This window comes from Lycorma delicatula, chromosome 3 (assembly GCF_047948215.1).
Source record: "Lycorma delicatula isolate Av1 chromosome 3, ASM4794821v1, whole genome shotgun sequence".
NCBI lineage: Eukaryota > Metazoa > Arthropoda > Insecta > Hemiptera > Fulgoridae > Lycorma > Lycorma delicatula.
The window spans coordinates 83,265,968-83,287,422 of NC_134457.1; the positions used below are offsets into that span (position 1 = coordinate 83,265,968).

Consider the following 21,455-nt stretch of genomic DNA (forward strand, 5'->3'; position numbering starts at 1 on the left):
TAGACTAATACACGATTTGTTGTAGTAATTAATTAATAATTTCGTTTACTTTATTTAAGTTCTGTATTTTTTCCGACGTGTATTAATTTTTACACCGTTTTTAAAATGATATTAACTTAGCCCGTACAATTTTAATTATTATACCCTTATTCCGTTTAACTAGTTCACTTCCTTGCGTTAATTTAGCGGTGTGACGTCTTAGAAATTTTTATTTTAGATGAATCACACTATTGTGAGTCATTAAAAAACCAATCCTGCTGTTCCGCCTTCGAATCTGTTCAAGGTATTTTGTAACTGTTCGTTCATCTCCGTAACGTTATTGACGTAAATAAGCCACCGGTATTAATAGTTTATCGCTTCACTTACGTTTAATTACTATTTAGAACCCTTGTGTATTCCACAATTATATTGATTGTTAGCCTTAAATTTTGTAAATGGTAACGTGTGAATAATTTTTTTTTTTAGTAATTTCCGTATTTTGGTAAATATTTTAGAAATTAAAAATGTTTTGCTTATTTTCGAACATTACTGTAAATATAAAAACAATATTAAAGTCAAAAAGCGTATTTAATTTTATCGCTTATAATAATATGTCATCGGATGAATCAGATTTATATTACTTTTGAATATAAAATATTTTCAAGTGTTAAGGATTTAAAATTAATTTACAGTTAACAAAATATTTTAAAATAATTTTTCTTGATGTCGTACTTCAAGCGTGAATAAAAAGATATATTTTACTTATTTTTATCCGGTATCTCTAACACCTAATTTTTTATTATTCGATTCACAGCGGTGTAGTTTGAAAAAAAATTGTTTTAAGTCACATCTTTAAGTTTAACATGGAATAAGGCACTTAAACTTAATCGCCCACGCCGTTCTGTGTGCTAGGTATGGCATGTCACTGTTTGATCGCTGCCAAGAGACTTTAAGTTCAGATACGAACGCCCCTGTCTGGTCTAGAACGGCCGTCTACTGTCTGGGATCTCTTGGCATCGTAACCAGCTACCGACCATATTGGAATGAAGAAAACACAAAAGGAAAATGTATTTATTTATGTATATATATATATACCAAGACAATATTTAATTTGAATATTGTAACGATACAATACCGTAACATGTGTTATTGTTTTTATAAGTTTAATGCATGTTTAGTTTCGTGTAATATTGAATAACATATTTCTAGAATTTTATTCGGTGTTATTTACACAATAAGTAGATTTTTAGGAATAAAATTAAAAGAATGTCAAGTAAAAACAAAATAAAATAAAAAGTAAACTGTTATTATTTAAAAGGATACTTATTTTATTAAAATAAAATAAGTGTTTATAGTTAAATAAGATGCATTCTTCTAGCAGAGCGTTAAAAGTGAAATATACTTTCTTGCATTTCGGGTTTTGTTTTTGACCTTGCTTGACCGTGTTATACTGCATCATGATGCCTTGTAAAAATGTAAACAGATAATTTATAATTTCAGTTTAATTATGTATAAGCCCTTGTAACAGACAAGTTATTAAGGCCTTATCCGGTTTCCTTCTTTTTTTTAACAAACGCCTAGATAATATTATTTCACTCCTGGTCATTATATAGTTGTATCCGTTCATTTTTTGTTTCTTCATTCACGTTTTATCAAATGATTAAAAAAAGTAAAAGAAAACTAATAGGGATCGCGGTATTAACGTAAGCCGAGTTTTTAAGTATAAAAATTATTTTAATGTTTAAATAACTTCGATTGTATTATTAATAATCATTTATATACGTTATTGTATATCGATTAAATACAGCATTTAATCTTTTTCTGCACAAATCTTTGATATAAAAATTGTACTCGTAATGTCAACTATTCAATTTTGAAATAAGTAAGGCAGAACTGAAATAAAAATTAAACCCTTTTTTATAGAAATTAATAGCATCTGAGTTTTTGAAAATAATAAGTTCTAACAAATTTTTTTTCGTTAAAAATTTGATTTGAATATAAAGATATGAACGTCACATAATTAAATTCCTTTTATGTTGAAATCGTTAGCTTACATATTAGTTTACATATTTTATAAATACTTAACGCTATATATATTTTAGGTTTGACCTGTTCGTCTAAACGGTCATAAAACATTTCGTATTATAATCGTATTTTTATGTATATGTTCACATAAAATCGTATGCATATTCGATAGAAAATGCAATGGTCACCTCTCCAACCAATCGCATGGCTTTCGTGACTGAGGAAATTAAGTGGAGGGGAATTACATATTTGGAAATTTACCTTTTAGAATCCGTTTATGATTGGTTGAAAGTTTTACCGATCGCATTTAAAGTTAAACCTTTAAGAGAAAGATATAAAAACTATGTTTTTTTGCCTTTGTTAAAAAAATTGACTTTTTTCAAAGTTTTTGTATCTGTAAAATTATTTGAAACTGTCAATTTAATAGTTAAATTTAATCGATTTCTTTAAATTGTATTTTTAATATAAGCAGATAAAAATACAATTAAAAGTTTTTTAAAATAGTATATGTATTCTATTTGTGTGTGTGTGTGTGTGTGTGCAGGGTACAATTTTTAGATTAACGAGAAACTATTTAAATTAAAAAATGTGTAAATTTATTTCTAACTTACACGATTTTTTACAGTTTCATTACATTTTGAATATTTTTTATACAGATATTTGTGACTAAGTGTTAAATAGCAAAATATAATTATCTACTTGATAATTTGTTTTGAATTAAAATATTTATCGCTTTATTTGTTGATTTTTCTCACCGTACCGTAATAAATTAACTAATTAATATATATATTTTTTTAAATCCACGTATACGACACCGTGTGATGTAAATTTAGTTGACATTTGTAGCAGATATAATAATTATTCAGTTTGTATAATTATAATTGAATAGCCTATTATTTTATTCCATTTAAAATATAAAAAAAACTATTTTTTTATCTCATTATACAATTCTTTCTTGTTTTTTTAAAATCACTGTATGTCTTATAACACATACGAGTACTTATCCGTTATGATTGTGATGGGAAAATTTTATATAAAAACAAATATTGTTAGACTTATGTCTGTTTCACTCTGTCTCTCTCTCTCTCTTATATATATATATATATATATATATATATATATATAAGCATTTCTTCAAACTTCTCCCTCACTCACATTTTCTCTCTCTCTCTCTCTCTCTCTCTCTCTCTCTCGTGTGTGTGTGTGTGTGTGTGTTGTACATTTTATCATTAAAGTTACTGTAATAAACAACTAACAGTTTTAATTATTGTGAAAAGTGTATTGTTATTTATTTAATCTACTTTTAAATTATATTAACGAATTATGCACTTTGTACGTATATAATTTAACAAAAACTTTTTCCCAATTAGTATTTTAGTATTAATTATTATTTTTTACCGTATATTTGTTACATTATTTTATATATCTGTTATGCGAACTATATTTATTAAATAAAAATTTATCTTTATATACATAATTTAAACAAAACTTCATGATTTATGAGTGGTTTAAATTGCCGTCCCGTCATCCTATTAAATAATTTTAATTGATTAACAATTTAAAATTCGTAATAGAAATACTACAAATATATTAAACCTTTTTTATAATTCTAATCCTAATTGAACATAAACATTTTTATGAGACATAAAGGGATATACATTTTTATGCCTTTATAATCTAAAATTCTAAGGATGAATTTCAACACAGTAGCTTGTTTGGAGGCATAAATACTTTCATATAATGTAATTTAACGTTTGTTATAACATACAATTTAAAATATTTTAATTATAAAATTGATTTAGTAAACATTAATAAAATTATTAGTATGTTATTTATAGATGGACGCGTAGCTTTATTTTAAACGTAAATAAGATATATTATTTAATATTTTGATGATTGCATATTAGGCTATTCGTTCTTTTTTCATTTTAAAAACGTGATAGGGTACATTATAGTTTACGTTTATAGTTTGTCAATACTATTTTTAAGGTCATGAATTCCGATTTTTATTATAAATTTCATCATAATGGTACTATAGCAGTATATAGTTATTAAGATTGCCAAAAAGCGATAAAGAAAAAACTTATTTATTCATGCCCTATTATTAGCAAAGTAAATTAAAATTAAAGCGCTGATTAATTCTATTTTAATATTTGTTTGAATAAAATTTCTTTATGTAAACTTTGTGTAAGGTTTTTTTTTTAATTTATAGAATCTGGTTGATAATCTTACACGAGATAAGTTATTTTTAAGGTCAAATTTCTTTATTTTTGTATATATAAATAAAAGATTATGTATTAAAAAAAATAAATAGCTGACACATTATTGATAGACGATGACGTGCATCGTGTATTGAAAAAAATAATTTCGCTAAATTATTGTCTGCGATTAAAATAATTATTATTTAATCCGTAAAAATAGGTTAGACATTTTTTTATTTTATAATTATTATCGTTATTTGCTTTTATCCAGCCATCGAATTATTTTTTTTTTGATGTCACATTTACTACACACACATCTAATATAATAAAACAGGTCATGATAGTTTCTTTATTACAGATTATGAGTATGTCATACACCCTGACCTTCATCTAATACGGAATTATAAGTTTATATTACGAAATTAAACGTGAACAATGCAAATGTTAAAATAAAGAAAAAAATAGGTCTTAACAAATATAACTATTTTTGTTTTTTCTTATGCCCTTATTTAATGATTGATGGTTAGATTATTAATAGTTACAGTACTGTATTTCTTTGTTTTGGTTGGTTCAATCTGTAATATTTTTTTTAGGTTTATGATGATTTTTATTTTTTATCAAGTTTCACGATATACATTTCACATTATGTTGTAATATAATGAAAAACTGCATTATGTTGAAAATGAGTTTTTATTTAATATATTAGTAAATTTTATAAATCTCTGTTTACAATTTTAAACAAATTCTTAGCATAATAAATAAATTCAATATAATAATAATAATAAATATTTACAATAATAATATCACAATATTATCAATATTTACGTAATAATAAATTCTTTATATATTTATAACTTATAAACATACAGTAGAGTTTATATAAACAAAACAATTATATTTATATCTTTTCCCTTTATGATTTATTTACCTATGTGTAATTTTTCGTCACTGCCTAGTGATAATGACAATAAAAATTTTGTTAACGTTTTTTGAGCGTAGTTTTTTCAAATTTATTTCAATAGCGCTTCAAGATAGAAGAACTTTTATTTGCATTGTATTACATTATAAATTAAATAACAAAACAAAAAAAATTATAAAAAAGGTTGTAAAACCTTTGAAGTACTAATCGATTTGGCATTTGTTATACCCCCAGTACGCACTATTGAATTTTAGTGTTGACGGCGCAGTCATCAGTATAAAGTTTCAATCAATATTCTTTTTATTAATAAAGAATTTTCTTGAAAATTTTTCAAGAATTACTTCGTGAACATAATCTTTTTTATAGATTTAAAAATAAATTAAAAATTTCTTATCTCATATATAGTTTAAATGCGTTTCATTGACAGTGTATCCGGCAAATACACTCATATTTCACAATACACTAATACAACAAGGTTATTTTTCTATTAAATTTCAACGTTCGGTTTTTTATTTAAATAAAAACAATCGATGTTATAAATATATGTACGTTATTTCTTCATTCCAAAATGTAGATGTTATATTAAAACGAAAAACGTGCCGCATTGGATTTCTTTTAAGCATCACGACTCAATTTAACGCGTATAATACATATTTTTTCTCATTATTTTGGATTTAATACGTATTGGGATTTTTTTTTACCCTTATGTGTTTTGATTTAAGCCGTTTCATATTTATTTATTCGGGTAGATTCGGTTTTATTTATTTCGTATCCTACCGTGGAAGACGTTTTACGCTTTAAACTTATGAATAATACTGGATGTCTCATAAGTTTCCATACATAGGAAAAATAAATATATTTTTACGAAGGGCATGGTGTTTCAGGAAAAGATACTAAACATAAATCATCCCGAGGAACGTATCGTCATGGCTTTTATTTATTCTTCCTACGTATGGAGACTTACGGGGTTACGTGTTGTTCAGCAGTGCAGGGAGGACACGCATCGAAATGTGTATTTCCAAAACAGTGGTAGTTATGCAGAGCATATTATGTAAATAAAAATAGTTTGGTTAAACTATAGTTAACGGTATATACTGTTAATATGCTCGGTTATATATTATTAACCGTGGCTTATAGCTTTAGAAGTCGATTCCTGTATTAAAAATAAATAATTCGATGAAAGGAAAGTAAAATATAGAAAGATAATTAATATACTTATATTTTAAAGCCGCTGATTCACTGTCGAACTTTTTGTAGTGAATATGTCACTACGATACCAATTAAAACGTATTTTTGTTATTTTAATACGGTGCGTATTAATGGAAAATCTTTACCATTTTATGTAGCTCCTCAATTATAGATTATTATTATTGTTGCAGGTGTAATTTAATTTATTACCAAGATTTTAATACAGTTTCCTACCGACTTAAATAGGTTCCTATTTAAATATAATATATGTTATGAAGACGAACTGGTCTTCATAACATATAACTATAAAGACTTGTAATAACTATTAAGACACTTAATTCCGAAATAAAACTTTAGTATCAAGTTTCGACTGGTTTCTCTGTATTATACATTCCAGCGTTATTATAAAATAATTTTTTTATAAGTGGGTGTGCATTGTTGTATACCTTCCTTCAGTATTTTAGTGAGATGACGTTGCGTAGGTCGGCGAATATTTCAGTTTAATTGGGACAGTAGTATAGTCTGTGTTCTGTTCTGTACTGGCTTTGCTTTATATCGAATATATGATGGTTTATAAAAATTATTACAGTAATAATTTTTTTTTTAGAGCGTGGTCGTTTTTCCATATGGAAGCTTTCGTTACCTTATTTTCTTTTATTCTTTACGAACTTGCGTATAACATTTATTTTCATAATGATAAATCTTTACTTATTTCTTTAGTACGAAAAAAAATTGTTGGTTGAAGTTTTGCGTGTTACTACTACATAAATAAATAAAAAAATCATAGGGAATACGTAATTGTGACATTAAACTTCTAATTTGTTTTGTATAAAAGTACAAAATAAAATGTTGGATTATTTTTGACCGGCTTAAAAAAAGTTTCTTTTTATAGATTTTTCTTTATTGGTAAGGTCATATTTGAAATAACTGAAAATTGTAGTGAAGCTATATTATAGTATAATTTTTTACAGTTGCTTACCATAACTTTGTTTACAATCCTCCCGAGTTCTAAATCAATTAAATTTAACTATTTTATTACATTATCCGAGTGTTTTATTTACATTATTTTATTTTATGGTTGTGAAAAAGTTTTTTTTTGTTTTAAGATTGATGTACTCAAGAGTTATTGCGATAAAAAATAGGCGTAAAATTTTGAATTAAAATAAAATTACGGAAACGGTAATGATGATTGTGAATTTTTTGAAAAATTATGAACAAAAAAAAATAAGAAGTTGACTGTCCTTTGCTGGTACTTGTATAGTCCCAGTTATAATTAAAACCGGTGGTCCCCAAAGTATGCGCCTCGGAGGCCTGGGAAGCCACAATTTCCTTACAAGGCACCATGAAATATTACATAATTTCCTTTTTCAGTTCAGTCATAGGATGCGAGATAGATGTTACATCGACAAAAATGTGTTTTTATTTATTTTTACTTAACCCTTACAAAGCCTTATAGGCTACTTCCGATAAAAAAAATTGTAGGATTTGGCGTTGTACGCCTTGGAAAAATCTGGTTACAGCAAGGGCGCCGAGAGTCGAAAAGGTTGGGAACATTACGTTAAACTGTAAATTTTCTTCGATTATGGAAAATTACTGAAGTACCATTTTTTGTCAAAAAGCAAGGTTGAAGATTGTTTTTCCTTATTTAATTTTTTTTGTAAATATATTAATTAACTTGATTGTAACTACTCTTTTTTTGATTACCCAAATTTTATTACTCCCTTGTACGAAGTAAAGGAAGTATTGTGATCGCGAAAAATTTCGGTTTTTCATATTTCAACTGAAATATTCACGTTGACCATCCCTGAATCCATTTTGACTAGTATCAGCGTGACGTTTGTACGTACTATGTATTTCGCAACTTAAAAACGATTAGCCGTAGGTTGTTGAAATTTTGAATTTAGGATTGTTGTAACATCTAGTTGTGCACTTCGCCTTTTGATTGCAATCGACTGGATCAAATGTGTCCATAAAGCCCAAAATTAAAAAAAATTGCATTTTGGATTTCTTAACTGCAGTAATAAGTCCTCATTGACAGCTTTTCAACAATATATCATAAGTGGTACTTATTTTCATTGGTTCTGGAGTTATAACCAAATAAAATTTTAATCAAGCAATATTTGGGTCTTAGGTGAAGGCACATCGGTTCGAATCAGACTTCATCTCCTTTTTTTCAACTTTTTTTTTCAATTTAAATATATTGATGTATTAATTAACCTCTCATTAAAAAAAAAAAAATGTTACGATGAATAATAATTCAATAAAAAACAATAAAAAAGTATGAAAAAATATCAGAAGTTTTTAATGAAATAACATTTTACGCATTTAACATTAGAAAAAAAAAATATAAATGTAATTTAATAGGCGTACAAGGAAGTCATGTGTTGTCCACATCAGATTTTTTTACATCGTTACGGTAGGGTTGAAAACCCATACGTGCCAATTAATTATTTCTTTGTACCGGTAATTATCAAAAATAAAATTTTATGAAAAATGTTGTGAAAGGATTCTTGCTTATTCCTCGTTATCAAAAACCTTTGTGTAAAAAAAATTAAAAAATGAAAGAATAAAAAATATCCGGTGCTTTTAAATATCGTTAACGGTTAATTCAAATTAAATATTTTACGTGTTACTTTGACAAACTTTCATACCAAAATCACAGCGTATAAATTTATACTATTACTACTTCGTATTTATTCATCGCTATATATAGCCTTTTAGTATTAGCAATACTTCTTAATATTATTTGTTAATTATTTAACAAAAATGATTCACATCTTATCTGTCTGCAATTAAATTACGTCGACCGTAATTTAAAGATTATTATTATTCCTTTAGTTTATTTACTATGAATTTATTATTTATTTACGAAAGACTGGAACTTAGTCGTATGTATCTGTTATTACGTGTACACATATCGTTGTTCAAATGTAAATACAGAGTTATTGATTTTTTCCCTTGTTTTAATTCGTAGTTTTATTAAATTTTGTATCAAATTAATTATAGTCGAATTACATTTCTTTTTTGATGAAATTTATAACTCTCGTTCTTCTGAACAGTTCCGATTCCTTAACGTTCTGCGGTACGTTAATTAAGATTAGTTACTAAGGATTGCTTGACATAATCATTACATAAACGTAAATCATTTGTGTGACTAAATTTAAGACTAAAATGTGTTTATCGATCCAAAGGCACTCTTCTTCCTATGAAAGAGAGATTAATCTTTACAAGATTTTTTTTTAAAACAGTCTGGATTTAACAAGGTATATCTATTTGGATCCGTTTAGAAAGGTTTTAAACGTTATCGAAAAATCTACTCCAAAAATTTCCGTCGATACGTTACGAATACCGTTGGGTCTTCACGTTCCTTCCATTAATTGACGATTTTGCGAAACAGGTATACACAAACTTTCCCTCAAAACTTTGCTTCTAGAAGACATTTTTCGTCCAACTCATTTTTGATCAATAGCAACAAATCCAGTGATTGTGTAAACCGAGTATTTTGGCCGAATGAACTGCTGCTGAATCCGTCTGAGTAGGCTTTTCGCCACTTTCTCCGAGGGACTGATGGAAAACAGATACTTTTTTGAACAAAAAAAAATCTCTGTTAGGTTCTTTAAATAACTTCATTCTTTGTTTCTTCAGTTTTATTACAGTACTCGACGGTTTATTCTCAAAAGAATACAATTTTTGATTTTAATTAAAATCTTCATTCGATAATGGCCGATATTAACACTGGTTTTGAAATTATTTTTATACCGATTGGAAAAAAGTATAATTGAAATTATTTTAAATTAAAACAGTTTGAAGAATCTATCCGCCGTTTTTTTTTTATTTACTGTTTGCATGAACGTCTTGTTTTACCTGGGTATTTATTTTCTTTTTATACTATTCATAGTCATGTGATGGATATTTTATTTAAATAATACTTTTTGTTCATTAGAAATTTTTACGATGGTATTATGTTGTTAATTAACATTAGTTTTATTATTCTAATAACTTACAGTTTTCATATATTAAGTTTACTTAGGGAAGTAGATAAATTCTGTTCATGTGTGGTCTTTTGTTTTCCTTTGCTTACGTATGTGTGTGTGTATATATATATATATATATATAATATATCTAGATGGTGGTATATGTATGTGGTAGTGCTCGCACAGTTGCTGCTGGTTATCAGAGCACAGCGGCAGCTGAGCCCGTGCGCGCGCGTTTTCTATGTCGTACTCAGCTGGATTCAAACAAGTTTACCTCATCCCCTCTTTAATAGGTTGATCCACTACTACTGTATAAAGTGAATCTAGGCCGATTGTTATCTGTGATTATGTTCATTTATTTGGTTTATCGTATTAAAATAAAACATTTATTTTTATTATAAATACATGCATGTGTGTTTTCTATGAGGAAAAGAGGGGAGCTTTTTCAGTTTGAACTTATTTAATAAGATTTGTGCTCGAAAGGTCGATAGTGTTATATCTACTTGTTAGAAAAATAGACAACATACTGTCCTTCTGATATTCTTTAGTGTAGTAAAGCGTGAGATAATAGATTATTTTTATAACTGATAAAGTGTTATTAAATTTGATAAATATTGAAAATTGTTTAACGTATCATCTATCTATTACGTATTATTTATTATTTACGCATTTGGAAAATCTTATTTCCTTACATTTTTCCTTACATTTATTATCAAATAATTTCCAATCTTGTTATTCCTTATTTACTAAACATTTATAAATTAGCGTTGTTTATTACTTTTTTCTATCGATACAGTTAAAAAAATTGTTTTCTTCATAGACTGTACATTTACAGTTTAGACAGACTTTTAAAATTCATAACAACCGATAAAAATGGAATAAAATAAATTAAACTTAGAAATTATTAATTAAAGGGGAGCGATAAAATTAACATTTTGTAGTGAATTAATATTAATAATAAAATATTAACATTTTATTATTATCCAAGATTTTTGTACATTGTACAAGATTTTTGTCCTTTTTCTTATGAAACACAGTGTTTCAGCTCAGTAAAAACCAAAAAGGTAAAACTTTTTTTTAAAGTAGAAATTGAATCTTTTGGACTTACAAAATAAGCACGATTTAAAAAAAATGGGATTTTAGAATACCCTTTCCGTTTTTGGCTTCGCATAACTTTAGGAAGTGTCTTTTTATCTGCTGACGGGATTTAGGATAGTAATTATTTATAGTCCTTATTTATAGAGAAAAAGAGAGAGAAAGAGATAATTCTAAAGTGGTGAACGTAATTTATTTTGTTCAGTTAGTAGCTGTATAACTTAATTAGTAAGTCCTGCATTATACTAATGCCCAGATATCACGAGAACTTCACCTATTCCTTTTGTTTGTCGTACTAAAGACTACACGTTGTGTAATGTAAAATCGGTAGTATCATGTTTTTACCGCTTTATAAAGTCATCATTTTAGACTTATCGTCATGTGCATATTCAGTGCATCTAGAAAAATGAGTGTATTTTTTTTCGTTATGTATTCAGCATTAGGTTTCATTTTTGTTATTATAAACGGCATTTCGGTCTAAGAACATTTAATTTGTCGTATATGTTTGTGTAATTCTATCGTAATTGCGTAACGGTCGAAGATAAGTGATAAATCTTTCTAACGTTCTAACGCAAAGGATATTTATTTGACGAATGAACTGTGCATTGTTCTGAATTTAATTAGTAGATTTATAGTTGTATAAAAAGAAAATCTCGTAACGTTCGAATTACAAAAAGTATGTAACCTGTTTATTCTTCAAGAGAGGATCCGCATGTTAAAATTTATTTTAACATAATTTTTTTTTTTAGTGTTAAGTTATATATACTACTGAATTTCTCAGTGCAACTAATTCGAAAGGAATCCTATTATAATTTATGCAGGTGAAAGTTCTGTATAACATGTTTCTAAAGAATTGCATTGCACCAGATTTCACATTGCTAGTAGTGGTATGTTGTTAAAAAATTATTATTAGTTTTTTCTTTTACTATTTTTATATCATTTAAACTCTGTTACATATGTTCTAATTTTTTTGTATGCAATTTCTTGTGTAATTTAGTAATTAAACGAGAAGAATTTACGAGATTACTGCAATAAAATTTTTTTAATTGCATCTTTGTCCTTTGTTTTTTCGTTCGATGGATTATCACAAGGGATTCTGTAGAAGTCTTCCTTTTCGGTTCACAATACTGTATTTTGTTAAATTTTTAAAACATTAATTTAGCGGTAGGTAATTACAAAGCATAACGTTATTAAACCTATGTTAATTATTTATAAATAGCAATGATTTTATTTATAAATGTATATAATTATGTTATATTTATTGAAACGTATTATTTAAAAAAAAAACACAAAAACATTCGTAATAAATTTGAAGGTTCTTTTTGTGAATCTTTTTATCATATCAAAATCAATCAAAATTAAAATTAAAATTTTAAATTAATATTAATGAATGGTGCATATTTTTAAACGTGTTAAACAACGTTTACTATAGAATGCGTTTTTATTATCGGTTTGCTTGTTTTTTTACGCGTTCTCTTCACGAAAGCAATGTCTACTATCTGTTCTATCATGACAAGTACCTCTTAACGTTTGGTCTTAACTGGTAATGTAATCCGAACCTTTGATAGTTATTTTAAGACATATTTCGATCTCCGTAACATTAATAATTTAAAGTCTATTTTTTCGATTTCTTATTAAAGTATCGTATTCTTTGTACCTTCGTCGTACTTGGTACACGAATTACAGGGTCAAAATATTTTTTGAAATAAGTTTACCGAATAAAATAATAAATTGGGGGACCGTAATATTTTAGTATGTTTGCTGTTCTACTGTTTGCGGTGTTGTTTGTATATAACATAATGGGCAGGAGGAGAATATCGGGACGTATATCGTAAAGAAAGGGGGTCTATTGTGAGGTCGTCTTCTACATATTATAACTGCGCGGCTTGGTTTCCTGAAGAATTAAGGAGCCGGCTAGGAGTCGGAGTCGATCGCAAGCAAACCTGCTGGGCCGTTTTAACAGCAGCTGCTTTCGTGGACCACAATGCAGTCTGGACTTAGACAAAAGTCGGCCCCCTTCATGTCACTCATACTAATTTCCGTTCCAAACGGTTCTTCCTCGTATGCATCCAAAAGTTGTACAGCACTCCGCCTCTTTTTGCTTACTCTTGGGTCCTTAGTTTTTTAAGAGGTTTGAATATTTGATTCAAAACTTTGCTAAGGTCGGTTGTATCCCAGGAAGTCGATTATTTTCAGTTTTTTATCATAAAAAACTATATGTATTATTTCGGAACCGCTTTATTTAATGAAAGATTACAACAGTTTTGTACCGGAGAACTCTCATTTTTTCATTCTTTTCTCTAAGTTAAACTATTTTTAATAAATTTCTTGAATCTCTCTCTCTCTCGCCAGCTCTTATTCTTTAGTTTTCTACTGTTTTTAGTAGACATTTAAAGTATCCCAACTACTAAAATTCCTTCTATAAAAGCGAAGAAAAAGGTGTTTCAGTTGAAGAAATTCCGTATAGGTTCTGCTCTGGTAACGAAAATCGTATTACAACCGAACCTTTATTTTATTTTTGCGGTAAAACGTTAAAGTCGCACGATATGATAGAAGAATTATTGCTTTGCATTTCAAAAATTAAAATGTATAGTATTAAGTAGCATAAATTAGCATCAGAATGCGTTGTTGGTCTACATTATAGTTATTGTAAGTATTATTCCATTCTCAACAGTACTGTATGCATAACAAATGAATGGAGTATTTTCTGAGTTCCCCTAGTAGTATATTAAGGTTTTTTCCCAACTCCTAACCATTGTTTTAGGGAGAAAAGGTATTCGTGAATGATTTTTTTATGCAGAACGATTTTATTTTTTGTTTTGATTATTTATTTTTATATTATTAATTATTTATTATAATTATTACTGCTATTTATAATTCATCCGATATTGTGGAATATGAATATTTAATTTGTACGGGTTCACATATTTTTTCAAACCTTATATAAGATTTTTTTTACCAAAAATAAATTCAGTTTTATTAAAAATTATCGGTAAAGAAACAGCGATGCTAAAGAGTTATTAACATAAATTGGAAAACACGAAAAGGCTCAAAAACATTTTACAAAAAAAATTTTCAAAATACCGCAAAATGAGTATTTCTCGTAAAAAATTATTATGAGTATGTAAATTCTAAGTAAAAAAAAATACGAACTGTTGTCTTTTTAGGCAGGCACAAACTATAGGATAAATTAATTTTAAAAATTTTAGCCACTGAAATCGCTAATTATTTTGAGTGGTAACAGCAATTTAAATGTTTTATTTTTATTTTTTGTATCTCTAATAATTAATTTTGCTTTGTTTTTTCGGAAATTTCGGGAGACTATTTGGAAAAGATTTCTTGTTATTTAAATATTGCCTTATTAATAATAAATCTCATTACCGATTGTTTTTTGTCTACATAGGTGAAGGCTTCTCGTAAGGCAATCCAATTTGATGATTACAATAGTTTAGTTGTTTTAAGTTAAATTTACGCTATCGATAGTAAATTGCCTAAAACAACAATAGTTGTCTATATTTTTTTATTAATATTTATTGTTATCTCGTCATCTATTTACTTAATTTATTTACCTTTTTATTATTATTTTTTTTTAATTTACCCTTAGTATACACTGATTGATGATTGTTTAGTGAAGGAAGTAGAGATTTAATTTTAAATTTCAAAAAATTTTTCCTAACGTTTATTTAGTCTTGTTAATAAATTTACAAGAATTATCAGGTTTATTTATTATGAAAGCCATTGTTTATGTAGAGCATAGGGTTATTTGTAGAGTATGGGTAATTTCTTTTTTTTATCTATGGTTATATGTTTGATAATTTAGATAATTTAAAATTGTTATTGATTACAGTTATTTTTATTAAAGATAAAAGAAATAAGAAAAAAATGCATATATATGTATATTTAGTAAGTAATTAGAAGTTCCATAAAGACGTTGAGTTGAATTAGTGCGAAGACTCAACAGTGCGTCAATCATAAAAGTGAAGAAGAAAAAAGATATTGATAAAAAATTGTGCGTTTAATTAGAACTTTTAAATTTGGCTCAGATTTATCGGTCAAAGTTGTTTCTTGTTTTATATTGTGACGTAGTGTCCGTATTTTAAGTTAAATTTTCGGAATCTATTTTTTTCTACGATTTTTGTTATTAAATTACTATAAACAGTCGAAAAAAATGTTCTGATTCGTTTTCACTGAATTTACTTGAACTTTTATTTAACAAAAAATTGTACTTACGTTCTTCTAATTTAGCGGACATTATTTATATCCTGAAAAAAAAAGAAGAAAATAGTTATCAATTTTCAATCATTGGCCTTAAAGTCAAAAAATTGTGAGTATATTTTACGTAAAAATTGATGTGGACACCACATGACTTCCTTGTGCGCCTATGTATATACAAATTTTTTTGACCTGAAAAGTGCATAAAATTTTATTTCATCAGTAACCTCTGATATTTTTTTTCATATTTTTTATTGTTATTGTTGAATTATTATTTATTGTAAAACTTTTTTTAAAATCAGAAGTTAATAATTACTAATAAATCAATATATTTAAACTAAAAAAAAATATGAGATTTGAACCGATGTGCCTCCCCTTGTAAAATCCAAACATTTCTTTAATTAAAATTTTATTTGGCTATAACTTGGAACCAATGAAAATAAGTAACACTTACGATATATCGTTGAAAAGCTCTCAATGAGAGTTTATTACTGCATTTAAAAAAAAGTCGATTGCAATCAAAAGAAGTGCACAACTAAATGTTACAACAGTCCTAAATCCAAAATTTCAACATCCTACGGTTAATCGTTTTTCAGTTATGCGAGATAAATAAGTGTACATTACGCCGGAACTAGACGAAATGGATTCAGGAATGGCCAAAGTGGATATATCCGTTGAAATCTAAAAACTTAAATTTTTCGCGATCACCAGTTACTTCGTACAAGGAAGTAAAAAAAAAAAATTGGAATTTTTTACCATTTTTTTTAAGTTGTGGGAAAAATTTGTTTAAATTATAAAATACAGCTTCCGTATATTTCTGAAAAATCAGTTACCATTGTGATTAAGAATTCAAGAATGAAGGTCTATTATAACCGGCAGGCCTACCAGTGCAAGTTTAACTTAAGTCTGATTCCACTACTTTTTAATAATTACAATAATTTATAAACCTGACTTAGCGGCATTAGATCTCCTTATGGTTAATTATAATTTCCTTATTGCATGTAGATTAAAGCACGATTAGAAAGCATTAATATAATAGTTAATACCAGTACTGGAAATTTTCTTCTCCCTTGAATTGCATTAAGGTATTTCTTCCTGTTTCAAATTTTACTTTATATTCCTTCAGTATTTGTTTTTCCTACACGTTCCAATCGATGTGTAGATTCACAATTTAATATTTATAGCTTTTATTTACTCGATTAGAAATCGATAATTATATTAATTAATTTTATTTTCAGTTAGCAACTTTATTATTTTATTATATAGTTGAAAATGTATTATTGCTAAAAATTGTAATACCAAATTTATAATTACGATTTGAAACCAATTACAATCCCAGATAATAGTCATCAATTTCTCTTGTAGCATCTTATTATTTCTTTATTCTTTATTCATCAATTTACTATTTCACGTATTACGTCTCGTTATTTTTCAAGATGCCGCTTTCTACACGAACCATACGTTTTTTAGAGTAATATATGTCTGATAAAATTTCAGCTTTTCGCCGCTAAGTTTTCGTTATTTTTATTTATCAATTTATTTTTGTATTATATAATTTGATGTTCCTAAGATACAATGTATTAATGTTTTTGTTGATAAAATGATATGGTTTTTCGGCGTTTCATTTTTATTTAGCTCTTGGTTTAAAGAAACTGGATAAATTATTCGTTCACAATCCTGCCGTAAATGCTTATAATTTTGTTTTGTGGTTGAAATATTTGTTCAGAGATATTTGTATAATGATTTATTAAATAAAACATCTTCAGGAGCCGAGTTGAAGATTTTTTTTATTTGAAAGTTCAGAAATAAGTTAAAGTTTAGTTAATAATTATGTTATTAAATAATAATTAATTATTATTTTTATTAATAACTAATAATTATTAGGTAACAGAAATAAATTAAATCTGTAGAAGTTATGTACTAGTTTTTATTATTTTACACCCCTGTAAAACTTGTTTTATTTCATGATAATAAGTAGGTAAAGCAATTTATAACTTTATCTGATGTATTTCATCATATAAAAATTATTCATATTAAAAGTTTTTGTTTTTTTTAGTGGTGATTCCAGTTTAACCTTGGTTATAAAGGTTTTGGCTGTATCGTGTTTTCCCCTTTATGTATATTTTTTTTAATATAATAAAATTATACTTTATTGCGGTTTTTAAATTAATTATAATTTTTTTTCTTCTTATACTATTATTAATAATTTAAGTTAATATCCAGTTTTTTTATATTTTCATTTTATTTAGTTTTATTAGTTAACCATCTTTATATATATATATATATATATTTATTTTTTATTCTTGCCTTTAAACGTGGTAGTGTTAATATAAAGTTATTCAATTTGCAAACAAAATAAAATGCCGGTCTCCCTTTAAATTAAAAAATAGTTTTGATAAAATAATAGTTGTGGCATACAGACAAACGGAGGCAATAAGAGACTATTTGGGCATCTCCACCGCAGATGTAAAATATAAACTACAATGAAAGTAAAAATCCATTGCTCAGAAAAATAAACTTGCAGAGAAATTGTTTTACAAAAAAAAAGAAAAATAATTACAAGAAAGACTTTTTTTATTAAACGAGTTACTTCGCTGATCTCTTGAGGGTTTTTTTTATGATTGTGACGCTGCGGGTGAAGTTTTGGAAAGTATTTCATGAGAACAAGAATTAAATTTAAAAAAATACTTTTTTACTGAGGTTCTCTTACGGACAGTAAACAAGATTTGGTATTAGTAAGAACACTGGATAATTTGGGTTATTGTACGTAGTTACAAATTATACTAGTGATAAATATAAAAAATTGAAAAACACGTCATTAGATAAACATTACTCTTCAATATAGGATAATTACTAATATAGGATAAATTAAAGAGCGTGCGGTAACAATTTTGTATGTAGTATATATTTTTTTTTCAATTTTATATATATATATATATATATATATATATATATATATAAACCTATAACACTCCCGGTAACGTGACCCCTATACGGGCTAAATCGGTTCAGCCGTTGAGTTCCTACGGTGGAACAAACATGCATACATACACCCTAAATACATTACTTTTTGGGTAGTCGTGAATAAACTGTAAGTAATCTACATGGAAGTGGGATCCCAACAAAAAATCGGGAAGCAAGAGAAAATATATTGAAATTTCGACAAACCCTAACGGGTTTTTTAAAAACTTTAAAAATATTTGTAAATTTCGGCTTCAACATCACCTTGAATTCCGCCATTCCTCTTAACTATTTTGAATCTCTGACAAAATGCTGCATAGTTTATCTAGTATAAAATTAATGCGGTAGTTACAAGTCGTCACTTGAGGTATCAACCTGGTTGTCCCGAGTGCAAACGACAAAGAACGACTTTAAGGCCGCTGTTTCGCGTTGATATTTGGATCGACTAGTGGAAGTACTTAGTACAGGCATGACCAACTTACTGCCCACGAGCTGGATTCGGCCCGTATAATGAATTTATGTGGCCCGCGAAAGAGTTTTCAATATTAGCTTTTTTTTATAAACAATTGAATAATGGAAAATACGGAAATTTAAAAATCTTAACAGGTCACATTAAGTTTTTTTATTAATTTGTTGTACTAAATTTACTTACATTTATTCATAAATATCGTTTTTGTATTTAACATTTTTTAATTTTAATAATTCCTGAAAAACGTTTTCCTTCCAATTCGGCTCGGAGGCAAAAACTGTTGGCCACGCCTGACTTAGTGTGATGCAGCTTATGCGGATAACTTAAAATATATGGAGAGGTGCAAATAGTGCTTACTCTTAAAAATTGATGTGTTAAAATAAACGCACAGTATATTTTTGGAACAAATTTTAAAATATTAATAAGTACAGTAATAATTAATAGGTTTGTACGATTGATTTATTTTTAGCTTATGTTTTTGTTTAATAGTAGCAGTATCGGCCTAATCACCGAAGTGCTGACTAATTGTCAGTATCGTTGTCTTCAATATCTAGCCTACATTTTAATTGTGATCTGAATAAAATAGGTATTATTTTATATTCCATTAAATTATTATTTATCTGTACGGTGTTGATTTATTTATGTTTTTATTGACGTCGATTTAATATTGTATTTTTATATTTATCTTTAGTCTATATAAATGATTAATAATAGATAATCTTAAAAGTATAAATTGATTATTTATCGTCGTGTATTATTTATAACCTTTGACTTATAATTCGGTACGGTCTTAGCTCAGCGTGTAGTCAGACAAACAACCGAACAAACCGTGAGAAGGGACACCTTGGAAACAAGGTAAAAGAAGATCGTCTTAGTTGTTTGTAGTACTATATTATGTGTATATAGTTGAGCCGCTTCAGCGCTGCACCGCTCCGCACTGAACCGCCAGCCGGTTCGATCGGACGCTCTTCTCCTTTCCGTCCGCATCTATCTTTCCTTCCTTCCTTATAAGGTATGATGAATGACCCTTGTCTTCTGTTGTGTATAATACAATAAATAGATTTTCCAATCCGATCCGGTCTAACCGCATGCTGCTTACCATTTCTATCAACAGTCATTTTTTATTTCTTTCGCTTGAGGATCATCATTGTACTGAATTGACATCATTATTGAAATAAGGGCGATTTATTTATTTTATTTATAGCAAATAAAGCGTACTTGTCAAACTAAGAAACCGGCGACAAATAAAACAAATACGGTACACTCTCAAATACTAATTAACATTTTAATTAATTGGGGAAAAGATAAAAAAATTGTTTTTACGCTTCATGACTATGCGGATATATGCGAACAAGCCCGACAAAAATGAGAACCGAAATCAGCATAACTATGGTCAAAAATAACAAAATAACAGGCTTATTAAGAAAATGAAGGTTGAAGTGGTTTCCCATCGCTTTTTCTTTTCTTAGACGAATATGTTGTTACACACCAGTAACATAGCCTTATCAAAATAATTATAATATTTTACAGCGCTAGACATACGTTGTTCACAGCCGGAATGGCTGTGAAATAAACATCGGTACTCTCGGATAATACAATTCTGACCGGTACATATAAGATGCTTCGTATCGTTACAACCGTAAAAATAGCTACTGACCACAGATGGTGTAAAGTAACAAAATTGTTTTATCCGTTTAGAGTAAAAACGAATAGATGAGATGAATAAACTTTATTTAATTGGTGGGAAAATTGTATTGTATAATGCGCAGATATTCTGCGCAGTTAAGAATATTTAACTGGACAGTATTTTTTTGCTAGATGAATTAATTAATTAATTAACGGTCGAACTGAGAATGTACAAGACTACACTTCATTTACACTCATACATATCATCCTCATTCATCCTCTGAAGAATTATCTAAACGGTAGTTTCCGGAGGCTAAACAGGAAAAGAAAGAAAGATGAATTAATTCACCACAGAAGCTTTAGAGAAGCTTGTACGTAGGCCTATGGAAATGGAACATTGTAGTTCCATTGTCAAGGAAAATGGAAATGGCAAGATGCCATGTCTTAAAATTGTTGTTTCTGCTGAGATCACTGTAGTTTCTTTATTTATTACTGGCTACCTTTCTTAGCTTCATTTTTTTGACGTGTTTCGGAACCACTCCATTGTAAAATCTTCTTGTACTATAAGTTTTGAGTACAATAACTTTTGACAATGGAGTGGTTCCGAAACTCATCAACAATTGATAAAAAAATGAAGCTAAGGTAGGCAGTACTAAAGATAGAAAATGCAATGCCGTGCTTTTACTTTTAAATTTGTATTGTTGCATAAAGCTCTGATCGCTTTTTTATAATTAAAGTTCTGTATCATTTTTAAAATCTTTAATACGACACCGAATTTAAAAAAAAAAACCAACAAATTACTCTTT

The 21,455-nt window shown here is 27.6% G+C and overlaps 1 protein-coding gene across 5 annotated transcripts in view; it reads left to right on the plus strand.

The window, feature by feature from the left end:
* LOC142321750 (protein spitz-like) overlaps positions 1-21,455 on the plus strand; it is a 429,978-nt gene that overhangs the window by 269,534 nt on the left and 138,989 nt on the right. The gene's annotated exons all lie outside the window — the stretch shown is intronic.